The following is a 13,522-nucleotide window of genomic DNA, read 5'->3' on the forward strand; positions in this document are numbered from 1 at the left end:
CGGATTATAAGGTATTATCGAGAGTACTACTTCTACTATCTTGTTAAATATGTTTTGTGATGATCTCATACTCGCTGTCAGTCCTTTGTGGGCTTTTTTTTTTATTAAATAAGTAGTTTTCTTTTTTTCCACAAAAAAACAAACAAACAAACAAAACAAAAAAGAATACAACAATATCAAAGGAGAACAAGAATGAAATATAGCCAAAATTACCATGAGGCAGACATAAATATAGAAAAATACGGAAATCAAAATGGCAGCAAAATCAGGTATAAAGAAAGGTATAAATCCTCCATAAATAACAAAAAGTGGGAGAGGAAAATAGGGAGGGGAATAAAGGAAGGAGAAGGAAAGGGAAAACACAAGAGAGGAAAGATAAAAGAAAGAAAAAAGAGAAAAAGAAAAAGTGATAAGTCCACAGGTAAAAGAGAAAAAAGAAAACAATATACCCTGCAGCGCAGCCGCACCCCCAAACTCCTTATATACAGAAATCAGGCAGGGCCCAGGCAGCTCATAGGCCTTTTATGCTCCATTAGGAATAAAAAATACACTGCTTAAAAAATAAAGGGAACACTTAACCCATTAAGGACCAAGCATTTTTCTGTTTTTGCAGTTTCGTTTTTTTCCTCCTTAATTTTAAAAATCATAACCTTTTCAACTTTGCACTAAAAATCCATATAAGGGCTTATTTTATGCGCCACCAATTCTGCTTTGTAATGACATCAGTCATTTGACAAAAAAATCGACAGTGAAGGTGGAAAAAAAATCATTGTGCAACAAAATTGAAGAAAAGACACAATTTTTTAACTTTTGGGGGCTTCCATTTCTACGCAGTACATTTTTTGGCAAAAATTACACTTTCTCTTTATTCTGTAGGTCCATACGATTAAAATGATCCCCTACTTATATAGGTTTGATTTTGTCGTACTTTTGGAAAAAATCATAACTACATGCACGAAAATTAATACATTTAAAGTTGTCATCTTCTGACCCCTATAACTTTTCTAATTTTCCGCATAATCGGTACCATTTTTGTTTTATCTGACTTTTTGATCTCTTTTTATTCCTTTTTTTATGGTATAAAAAGTGACCAAAAATACGCTATTTTGCACTTTGAAATTTTTTGCGCGTACACCATAGACCATGCGGTTTGATTTATGATATATTTTTATATCAATTTCAATTTCACATGCTGTTGTGCAAATGGAACAGACAACAGGTGGAAATTATAGGTAATTAGCAAGACACCCACAATAAAGGAGTCGTACTGCTGGTGGTGACCACAGACCACTTCTCAGTTCCTATGCTTCCTGGCTGATGTTTTGGTCACTTTTGAATGCTGGTGGTGCTTTCACTCTAGTGGTAGCATGAGACTTAGTCTACAACCCACACAAGGGGCTCAGATAGTGCAGCTCATCCGGGATGGGCACATCAATGCGAGCTGTGGCAAGAAAGTTTGCTGTGTCTGTCAGTGTAGTGTCCAGAGCATGGAGGCGCTACCAGGAGACAGGCCAGTACATCAGGAGATAGGAGGTAGCCTGACTGCCATTAGGTACCGAGATGAGACCCTCAGACCCCTTGTGAGACCATATGCTTGTGTGGTTGGCCCTGGGTTTCTCCTAATGCAAGACAATGCTAGACCTCATGTGGCTGGAGTGTGTCAGCAGTTCCTGCAAGAGGAAGGCATTGAAGCTATGGGACTAGCCCGCCCGTTCCCCAGACCTGAATCCGATTGAACACAAATCTGAGATGTTTTATACGCAGAAGTACATGTGCTGAGTGTAAGTCTGTAAGCTTGGAGTGTTTGAATTTAGTCTAAAACAAGTTTGGGTTGGAGCAGATACTCTAGATCATTGTTTTCCAACCAGGGTGTCTCCAGCAGTTGCATAACTCTTGCATTTTTTCCCCCTCCTGTCTGTAGCACACCTGGGGGAGGGGTTAATTGATTAATTGCTCTCAGGTGTATACAACTAACTGTGATACTCTGTTGAGCCTTGCCCTGGCTGAGTCTCTCTGAAGCTTTGCTTTGTATTCTAAAGTGTTGTATTCTTAAGTGTGAACCTCTGAGAAGTTATATATGCAGAAGTTTAAAAAGCAGGAGTTGTAAGCAGGACCCACTGTAACTGTAAGTATTACATTCCCTTGATAAAAGTAGTTTTTCTTAATAGTTAATAACAGCTGTTTGTCACCAAGGATATGGACAGCAGGATTGGAGGTTTTCTTCAGTGCACATTGTGCCACATGTATACATCTCTGGAGCAGCAGCTTCAGGGTGAATACCGCTGTGACAAATGTGAGCATGTTGCCCACCTGGAAGCTCGTATTAGAGATCTAGAGGAGCAAAATGCAACATTGAGGGTGATTGACAATCTTACAGAGCAAGCAGTTAGTGGGGTAGAAATGGAGGTTGGAGAAACTAGCCAGGAGGCCCAAGTAGGGAGCTGGGTTAATGTAGTTAGAGGGACTGGAAAGGGGGCAAGGAAAAGGAAGGTCACTTCTGCTTCTGATCTCCCAAGTAAAATTGCCAAGTTGAGCGATGATGCGAGGGCCTCAGTATAAGAGATGGCAACCCTAGTGGATACTGGTCTCCCTAACAGCCGGGGGAACAGCTCAACTAGTAGTGTGGGGGATGGTAACGCAGGTAGGCCAAGACAGTTAGTTGTGGTAGGGGATTCTATAATCAGGAAGACGGATAGAATAATTTGTCGCCAAGACCACCTCAACCGAATGGTTTGCTGTCTCCCTGGTGCCAGGGTTCGGCATGTCGTGGAAAGGGTGGACAAATTACTAGGGGGGGCTGGGGATGACCCAGCTGTCGTGGTCCATGTGGGAACCAACGACAGAATACATGGTAGGTGGAGGTCCTTGAAGAATAATTACAAGGAACTGGGTGCCAAGCTGAAGGGAAGGACCTCTAAGGTTGTGTTCTCTAGAATACTTCCTGTGCCATGCGCATCGCAGGAAAGACAGCGGGAGCTTAGGGAGTTAAATGCATGGCTTAAGTCATGGTGGAAGGGGGAAGGGTTTTTAGAGCACTGGGCTGACTTTTCATTGGGGTACAAACTCTATTCTACGGATAATTTGCGCCTGAATGGAAGGGGGTCCGCTGTGCTGGGGGAGAGAATCCTGGAAGGGGTGGCAGAGTATTTAAACTAGGTGAGTGGGGGGAGGATAGTAAAGCAAAGAAAGCAGACAGTGGGATGGATAGATTAGAGAGGGGTCAGGACATAATGGTGGGTGGAGAGGAGTCCTGTGGGGGGAGGTTAAGAGCAGTGGATAAGGAGATCCATGGGTTACAAACCAGCCGTAAAAATAAATCTAGCCCGAAAAATTGTAACCCCAATAATTCAAAAAATTTCATTAGCCCCAATAACTCAATAACTACAATAAGACCCATTAACTCAAAAAATACCTTTAGCCCCAATAACTTAAATAACAACGTTAGACGCAATAACGCAATAAATCCCATTAGCCCCAATAACTTAAATAATAACGTTAGACCCAATAACTTAAAAAATCCCATTAGCCCCAAAAACTTAAATAATAACGCTAGACCCAATAACTCAAAAAATCCCATTAGCCCCAATAACTTAAATAGCACAATTAGCCCTTATAACTCAAATAATAACATTAACCCCAATAACTCTGAAAATCCCATTAGTGAGACTATATGTGTAAAACTTAATGGAAATGTAAAGTGTATGTTCACAAATGCCAGAAGCCTAGCAAATAAAATGGGGGAGCTTGAGGCCTTGATACTGGAGGAACATATTGATATAGTTGGGGTCACTGAGACATGGCTGGACTCCTCGCATGACTGGGCTGTTAATCTGCAGGGGTTTACATTGTTTCGCAAGGATAGAATGAACAGAAAAGGTGGTGGAGTCTGTCTGTATGTAAGAAGTGATATGAAAGTCAGTGTGAACGATGCCATAGTGTGTGATGATTCTGAGGAGGTGGAATCACTGTGGGTAGAATTACAAAAGGAGGGAAATACTGAAAAAATTATATTTGGTGTAATCTACAGACCCCCTAATATCACTGAAGAGATAGAAGTTCGGCTTCATAAACAAATAGAGAGGGCCGCCCGGGCAGGTACAGTGGTAATAATGGGAGATTTTAACTATCTAGATATAGATTGGGGTCGGGGGCTGGCTAAAACTACAAAGGGGAGAAAATTCCTAAATTTATTGCAGGATAATTTTATGGGCCAGTTTGTGGAGGACCCAACAAGAAGTGATGCCTTGTTGGATCTGATCATTTCCAACAACGCAGAGCTGATTGGTAATGTAACTGTGAGGGAAAACCTTGGTAATAGCGACCACAATATAGTTACTTTTGACTTAAAATGTAGAAAACAAAGACAGGCGGGGAAGGCAAAAACATATAACTTTAAAAAGGCAAACTTCCCTGGTCTGAGGGCTGCACTACAGGACATAGACTGGGGGGAGGTGTTCTCAAATGCTGATACAGAAGGTAAATGGGACATCTTTAAATCAACTCTAAATAACTATACAGCTAAATATATACCAAAGGGGGACAAATATAAAGGATTAAAACTAAATCCTACATGGCTGACACATGAGGTTAAAAGAGCAATAAACAACAAAAAAATTGCCTTCAAAAAATTCTAATCTGATGGGTCAGCTATAACATTTAAACAGTACAAGGAGCTTAATAAAATCTGTAAAAATGTAATAAAAACTGCAAAAATTCAGGTGGCCAAAGAAAGCAAAACTAATCCTAAATATTTTTTTAGATATATAAATACAAAAAAAACAAGGATAGAGCATGTAGGACCCCTTAATAATGATAATGGGGAGGTTGTCACAGGCGATCAAGAGAAGGCGGAGCTACTGAATGGGTTCTTTAGTTCTGTATATACTATGGAAGAAGAAGGAGCTGACATTGGACAGGTCAGTGCTGGTAACACATCATGTAATGTACTGAACTGGCTTAATGTAGAGATGGTACAAGGTAAGTTAAGTAAAGTAAGTGTAAGCAAATCTCCAGGACCGGATGGACTACACCCAAGAGTTCTTAGAGAGGTAAGTTCAGTAATATCTGTACCCTTGTTCATCATATTTAGAGATTCTCTGGTGTCTGGTATTGTGGCAAGGGACTGGCGCAAGGCGAATGTGGTGCCAATCTTCAAGAAGGGCTCTAGGTCTTCGCCAGGCAATTATAGACCGTAAGTGTAACGTGCATTGTGGGTAAATTGTTTGAAGGACTTATAAGGGATTACATACATAGGGGATACATAGGGGATAATAGTATTATAAGTGATAGCCAGCATGGGTTTACTAAGGATAGAAGTTGTCAAACCAATCTAATTTGCTTTTATGAAGAGGTGAGTAGAAGCCTTGACAGAGGAATGGCTGTGGATATAGAGGGGAGGGGGGGGCTGTGTATATAGAGGGGGGCTGTGGATATAGTGTTTCTGGATTTTGCTAAAGCGTTTGATACTGTCCCTCACAGACGTCTGACAGGTAAGTTAAGGTCTTTGGGTTTGGAAACTTTAGTTTGTAACTGGATTGAACACTGACTCATGGATCGTACCCAGAGAGTGGTGGTCAATGATTCGTACTCTGATTGGTCCCCGGTTATTAGTGGTGTACCCCAAGGTTCAGTACTGGGCCCGCTGTTGTTTAATTTATTTATCAATGATATAGAGGATGGTATTAACAGCTCTGTTTCTATCTTTGCAGATGACACCAAGCTTTGTAGCACAGTACAGTCTATAGAGGATGTGTATAGGTTACAAGATGACTTGGATAGACTAAGTGTCTGGGCATCCACTTGGCAAATGAGGTTCAATGTGGATAAATGTAAAGTTATGCATCTGGGTACTAATAACCTGCATGTGTCGTATGTCTTAGGGGGGGATTAAACTGGCAGAGTCACTGGTAGGGAAGGATCTGGGTGTCCTTCAGTGTTCAGCGGCATAGACCATATTCGAATTCGCGATATTTCGTGAATATATGGATGAATATTCGTCATATATTCGCTAAATTCGCATATTCGTAATATTCACGTTTTATTTTCGCATATGACAACAACTTAAAGGGGTACTCCACTGCTCAGCGTTTGGAACTAAATGTTCCGAACGGTTAGAGCCGGCAGCTCATGATGTCATAGCCCCACCCCCTCAATGCAAGTCTATGGGAGGGGGCCCCACTCCCCCTCCCATAAACTTACATTAAGGGGGCAGGGCTCTAAGCGTTTTGAACATTTTGTTCCAAATGCTGAGCAGTGGAGTACCCCTTTAAATAAACCTGTTTCACCTTGGATTCCTCATGACCAAAATTGTCAATGGTAATGAGGGCAACTCCAATAAATTAGGTCAATATGAACTCCATGAGGTGGGAGAGATGGACAAACCAAAACTCTGATACTCTGTGCGGTCTGGCCCCCTATGTGCAGGTGCACACAGGCAAACGTCTTACTTACCTGCGGCTTCAGTCAGCACCCAAGGACTGTCCTGAAGTTCTCGTTGAGTTCATTGGAAGCTACATAGCAGAGCCATGTGTACAGAGCCATCCAAGCGGTCCACAGTTTCCTTTGATACCACTTTTTTTTTTTTAATTGGCGCATTTTCCACATCCAAAACCTTGAGGTAAATGCAGATGTGAACAGATCCTAACACCTTAATTCTTTTGCTGCCTTGTCCATGTGGTCAGGAGGCACCACTCTTATTGAAAGAAGGGGGTCACTGCTGGTACTAGGGTTGCCACCTGGCCAGAATTTCACCGGCACAGCCGATATTTTGGCCACTCTCACGGTATTTTTATATAAAAAATACTGACAATGCAATGGCCGGTATTTATCCAACCAATCCTCCAACTCCCGGAATGTTGCACCATAACCTATACCAGATTTTCCCAACCAGAGCACCTCCAGCTGTTGCAAAACTACAGTTCTCAGTATGCCGGGACTTGTAGTTTCAGGCATGCTGGGAGTTGTAGTTTTGAAACAGCTGGAGGACCCCTGGTTGGGAGATACTGACCTATACTATATACTACTATATAGTCCAACATGCTGGGAGTTGTAGTTTTGCAACAGCTGGAGGCACCCCTGGTTGGGAAACACTGACCTATACTATATACTACTATATAGTCCAATATGCTGGGAGTTGTAGTTTTTGTTTGGGGCAGCTGCTGAGCCACAGGCTGTGTCAGGGCATGCTGGGAGTTGTTTTTATTAATTAACTGCAACTTCTGAATTACATTTTTTTTTAAAGCGATCAAAAAGTCACATCAAAAAAGCTAAGCTGTTAAAAGCTAGAAATCAGGATGCAAAAAATGAGCCCTCATACAGGCCTATATACGGAGAAATAAAAAAGTTATAGGGGTAAAAATAGGACAACATTTTCCCCACATATGTGTATCCTGTGATTTTACGCAGATATATAATTAATTATGCAAATTAGCATGGCTGGTATCTTTTTTGCAAGAAAGGTGGAAACCCTAGCTGGTACTAAATGCACTGGTTAACAATACCCATGATAAACAATGATGGGGCACATCTGAGCTGAAGACCCTTCTTTACCGGCCTCATAGTAGACACAGACGCTACAATACCTCCATGATGCATAGGCTGCAGATTCCTGTGAGTCCTCGGGCAATAGAGTCACAGTAGTCCCATTCATGCTCCAATCTTTTACACCTCTATACGGTAAATAGTATACTAGGTGTACTAGGAGTTTAAAGGGGTATTCCAGGAAAAAACTAAAAAAAAAAAAAAAAATTTTATCAACTGGCTCCAGAAAGTGAAAAAGATTTGTAAATTATTTCTAATAAAAAAATCTTAATCCTTCCAATAATTATCAGCTGTTGAAGTTGAGTTGTTCTTTTCTGTCTGGCAACAGTGCTCTCTGCTGACATCTTTGCTTGTCTCGGGAACTGCTCAGAGTAGAATAGGTTTGCTTTGGGGATTTGCTTCTACTCTGGACAGTTCCCGAGACAGGTGTCATCAGAGAGCACAGAAAAGAACAACTCAACTTCAGCAGCTCATAAGTACTGAAAGGATTAAGATTGTTTAATAGAAGTAATTTACAAATCTTTGAGCCAGTTATATATATATATATATATATATATATATATATATATATACACACACACACACAGTGACCCCCCGACCTACGATGGCCCCGACATACGATCATTTCAACATACGATGCTTTTGTATATGGGAGCCATCGCATAAACGGCTATCCGGCAGCGCAGACTGCTTCAGCTGTCACCGGATAGCCGTTTACGGTGACCCGTGTGGTCCGCTGACGATCACTTACCTGTCCTCGGTGCTCCGGCATATCCTCTTCGGGATCCCCTGCATCATCGGCGCTCTCCATCGTCGTCGTCACGTTGCTGCGCACGCTGTCCCGTCATCCAATAGGAGCGGCGTACGTAGCGACGTGATGGCGGTGACGGAGAGCGGGGATGCCGGGTGAAGCAGAGGCCTTGCCGGAGCGTCGGGGACACCACAGGGACTTGGCAACAGCGATGGAAGGCGACATCCAGGGCAGCGGTCATGGTCCGGAGCGGCGGGGGACACGTGAGTATAACTTCCTATACCAGTGGTCTTCAACCTGCGGACCTCCAGATGTTTCAAAACTACATCTCCTTGGCTGTCCGGGCATGCTGGGTGTTGTAGTTTTGCAACATCTGGAGGTTTGCAGGTTGTAGACCACTACCCTATACTTTACATTGCACGGATCCCTCAACATACGATGGTTAATTTGGAACGGATTACCATTGTATGTTGAGGGACCACTATATATATATATATATATATATATATATATATATATATATATATATATATATGAATTCGGGTAGAAAAACAGACATGGTGCACATCTACAATCTTGTATAATGATCTGATTGCTTCTCAGCATAATATCAAAAACTAACAGGTTGTTAGTATACATTTTTGATCAAAAATTACAAGCCCACTCGCCACGTCAAGGCCACCTATCCAGAGTGGGTCCCTAACGTCCCTAGCATAAAATGGAGCAGCACCGGGCGGCGACCACCACCGCCGCGACGCCAATGCCCACAGGGGGGGAACGACCCACCGGCAGAGCGGCCCCAATGCCACTCAAACCAGTCCATGGGCCGCACCCCCCCCCCCCCCCCCCCCCCGCAGACACGGCGCCACGGCAGCAACGGACACCGCACAGCACCACACCAGTGTGAACAGGGATGTAATAGCTCACTTACCATACTCTCCCAGTCAGACTGGGAGGCTGCTAGGAAAGAAATGTGCAGCTAACTACTGCTTATATAGGGTTGGGCTGAGGGGGTGGGGAAGAGTGCAGAACATGTTAAAACAAAGAAAAAGGAGGGGATAGAAATCACAGTGTGAATTCGGGTAGAAAAACAGACATGGTGCACATCTACAATCTTGTATAATGATCTGAATGCTTCCCAACTGGTGTGGTGCTGTGCCAACTGGTGTGGGGGTGCGGCCCATAGACTGGTTTGAGTGGCATTGGGGCCGCTCTGCCGGTGGGTCGTTCCCCCCTGTGGGCATTGGCGTCGCGGCGGTGGTGGTCGCCGCCCGATGCTGCGCCATTTTATGCTAGGGACGTTAGGGACCCACTCTGGATAGGTGGCCTTGACGTGGCGAGTGGGCTTGTACTTTTTGATCAAAAATGTATACTAACAACCTGTTAGTTTTTGATATTATGCTGAGAAGCAATCAGATCATTATACAAGATTGTAGATGTGCACCATGTCTGTTTTCTACTCGAATTCACACTGTGATTTCTATCCCCTCCTTTTTCTTTGTTTTAACATGTGCTGCACTCTTCCCCACCCCCTCAGCCCAACCCTATATAAGTAGTAGTTAGCTGCACATGGGCCATTTCTTTCCTAGCAGCCGCCCAGTCTGACTGGGAGAGTATGGTAAGTGTGCTATTACATCCCTGTTCACACTGGTGTGGTGCTGTGCGGTGTCCGTTGCTGCCGTGGCGCCGTGTCTGCGGGGGGGGGGGGGGTGCGGCCCATAGACTGGTTTGAGTGGCATTGGGGCCGCTCTGCCCCGGTGGGTCGTTCCCCCCTGTGGGCATTGGCGTCGCGGCGGTGGTGGTCGCCGCCCAGTGCTGCGCCATTTTATGCAAGGGACGTTAGGGACCCACTCTAAATAGGTGGCCTTGACGTGGCGAGTGGGCTTGTACTTTTTGATCAAAAATGTATACTAACAACCTGTTAGTTTTTGATATTATGCTGAGAAGCAATTAGATCATTATGCAAGATTGTAGATGTGCACCATGTCTGTTTTTCTACCTGAATTCATATATATATATAAGTTTTTTTCCTGGATAACCCCTTTAAGTAGAAAGAGAGGCAGCCACATGCCACAAAGTTTATAATTTTACCCTTTCAATGCTGAAAATTCATGTTCTATATTTTTTCAAAGAATTTATTTTTTATTTTTGCATTCCTCCATTTCACAAGCCATTACTTTTTTTCCCCCATCATTGTAGCTGTCAGATTATTTTTTTTATGTATATATATCTGCTATTACACTATACCTGGGCATAATAATAATAGGGTATATAGGCAAAGAAAATATGCTCTTTGAAAGCAGTGCAACCTGCAGTTTGGCTCTGTGGCAGTGTTCCTGCCTTCAATACGCAAGGTATCCCCGACTGGGACAATTTTGAGGTAAAGACAGACATTTCTATATGTATAGAGACATGCGTATCAGAGATCCCTCCTGACCCCTTCACATTGGAAGGGAAGGGGTTCATTACTACTGGTAGAAGCAAGGACATCCATATTGTATCATAGAGTCATACCATGTGCTCCTGACTGGGCACCACAATGGGGACCCCCTTTAACCTTCACTTCCAGCCTCTTTTCTTCCATATACATCACTGGACACAGTGCCGTCCCTTTTAGCAGGATGAAGCTGTCACTGCCTCAAAATTACACGGGACGTAAAACAGCGCTTGCCTAGCAGTACTCTATGACTGTGAATAGCACAGTGGGATTGTGCGGACCTGTTTCCCTAAGCAATTTTTCATGCGCAGTCAGTCATACAAATGAATTTTAACATTCAAAAAAATACTTTAAACCACATTCCAGTCATTGTCCCCTAAATTGTCCTCCAATACAGGAATGTTTCCTGAGCATTCCTCTCGTGCTCTCATCATTTTATAACATTTTCCACAATTCTATTGTGTTCCTGCTGTAAATGGGTAAGAGAAATGATTTGTAACACGTTCGGTAATGAAAAGTCTTCAACAATCCTCTATATTTTCCTTCAGTGCATCCCCCCTCCTAACAAAGACGCCGCCGTCGGTGCGCTGTTTACATTTGTGACTCACTGCGGAGAAATTGACTAGAATTACACGGTAAAACCAACCGTCTGGTTAATATAAAGCTGAATGCTATAGTTTCTCTGGAAAGTGGTTTGATTGGCTGAGAAGTGTCTCTTATTTATGGAAGGAGCCTGAATATTTTCCCTCTAGGAGGGCTGCTGGTTGGGGCATTTTACTGGCATCTTGTAAGAAGCAAAAAATTGCTCAGATGTGTATTCAGAAATCTGCCTCCCCACCGTTGGGTCTGAGCTTCCTCCCCCTTACTCTTGCTTCCTCCTCCATTGTGACAGCCTGGGGGAGTAGGGTATATGGGAGTGTAGCTGTGCAGTTACTAAGGGTGCTTGCTTAACCCTTTCTATTCGTGACGCCAGGGTGTGGGCTATTCTCTGTATGCTTGTCCTACCATCACCCTTCCCAAGAGCGATAGGGAGATAGGAAATAATTGATTGTCCACAATCAGAGATTTGCAGAGACTTGTCAGAACTTTTACTGAAGATTTTAGGCAGTAATGAACAGGAACAGTCCATATAACAAAGTCTATTAGAGCTTGACAAGTGGTTGGGGCCTCGTGAGTCTATTGAGCTTAGGAAGATAATTGTTGCGGTGATCCACTGGATTTAGGGGTTTAGATTCGGTCCAGTAATCATGCTAGCTTTAGCGGGTATTGAGATTTTAACTCACGGTTTAGTTTAGGCTGAGGCCGGCAGACTTCTGGCCTAGCTTGTCTTTGAAAGTTGCGCAGATCCGTCCTGCTAGTCTGGCATCCACGAGAGCAGCAACTCAAGAGAGCGATAATTGGCTACAGCTCCCTTATATGGGCAGGGGCTGGACTAGAGCTAATTGGTCCATACAACTGTCAATCTCCTGTACAGAGAGTTATGGGTAAACATGTGACCCAAGGACCTCCAACATACCATAGAGGAATTAACATGGTCACATGACCGAAGGTCCTGTGACGCTAACAACATAAGTAGACTAGTATACACTATATTAAGTATACACATTATTAAATATATGCATAATAGCATTATGAAATTAGAGAAGGAGGAAGCGACTAGGGGCTGTCCCACCTGGGGGACCCGCCTGAACGTAGTAACTCTGACTTTGGGGACCACCATACAAGGTACGGTATGCATTACGGTACCGGGACACCACACCATGACTGAAGTTCTTGGTCTACCCCACAGGGGTTGTGCATATGCTCTGGCTTTAAGTTAAAGTGTGCATGTTTCTAATGTGTCCTCTGTTTCGAATGTATCCCTTCCTGGCATTACCTATTTAAAGGGGTACTCCGGTGAAAACCTTTTTTCTTTTAAATCAACTGGTGGCAGAAAGTTAAACATATTTGTAAATTACTTCTTTTAAAAAATCTTAATCCTTCCAGCACTTATTAGCTGCTGAATGCTACAGAGGAAATTCCTTTCTTTTTGGAACACTGATGACATCACGAGCACAGTGCTCTCTGCTGACATCTCTGTCCATTTTAGCAACCATGCATAGCAGATGTATGCTAAGGGCAGCATGGTGGCTCAGTGGTTATCACTGCTGCCTTGCAGTGCTGGGGACTTGGGTTGAAATCCCACTAAGGACAACAATAAATAAAGCGTTATTATTATTATAATAATGTCAGCAGAGAGAACTGTGTTCGTGATGTCATCAGAGAGCATTCCAAAAAGAAAAGAATTTCCTCTGTAGTATTCAGCAGCTAATAAGTACAGGAAGGATTAAGATTTTTTAATAGAAGTAATTTACAAATATGTTTAACTTTTTGCCACCAGTTGATTTAAAAAGGTTTTCATCAGAGTGCCCCTTTAATGCTGCTTATTTAAAGGGGTACTCCGCTGCTCAGTCAATCACTTCTCGGCCTTTTGGCTAAGATCAAGTGTAGTATCTGTTCTTATCAGTTTAATGCTGGTGGCAGGCGACGCCAGTGTGGAGCTGGTGGGGAGCAGGTGTTCCGGGGCTGGTTCTGAGGAATCAGCTCGACGACTGCCCCGATGTGACCTGTTTCCTCTGGGTCTTGCCTTGAGGCTTAGAAGGTCTAGAGCCGAGGTACTTTAGTGCCTCTGGGAGTGGTGACCCCGAGGTGCCGAAACTCACTGGGAGTATTGGCTCACTGAGTTGAAGCACGGGGACAATGTACTCTTCACCTTGTGGCACTTACCTCTTGATTCCCGGCCTTCTGGCTAGGAT

General features: G+C 43.4%; 1 pseudogene; it reads left to right on the top strand.

Moving 5' to 3' along the window:
- The first annotated feature begins 13,181 nt into the window (after positions 1–13,181).
- LOC130289920 (U2 spliceosomal RNA) lies at positions 13,182–13,272 on the top strand (annotated as a pseudogene).
- Positions 13,273–13,522: the final 250 nt, after the last annotated feature.

Source organism: Hyla sarda, chromosome 8 (genome assembly GCF_029499605.1).
Source record: "Hyla sarda isolate aHylSar1 chromosome 8, aHylSar1.hap1, whole genome shotgun sequence".
Classification (NCBI taxonomy): Eukaryota; Metazoa; Chordata; class Amphibia; order Anura; family Hylidae; genus Hyla; species Hyla sarda.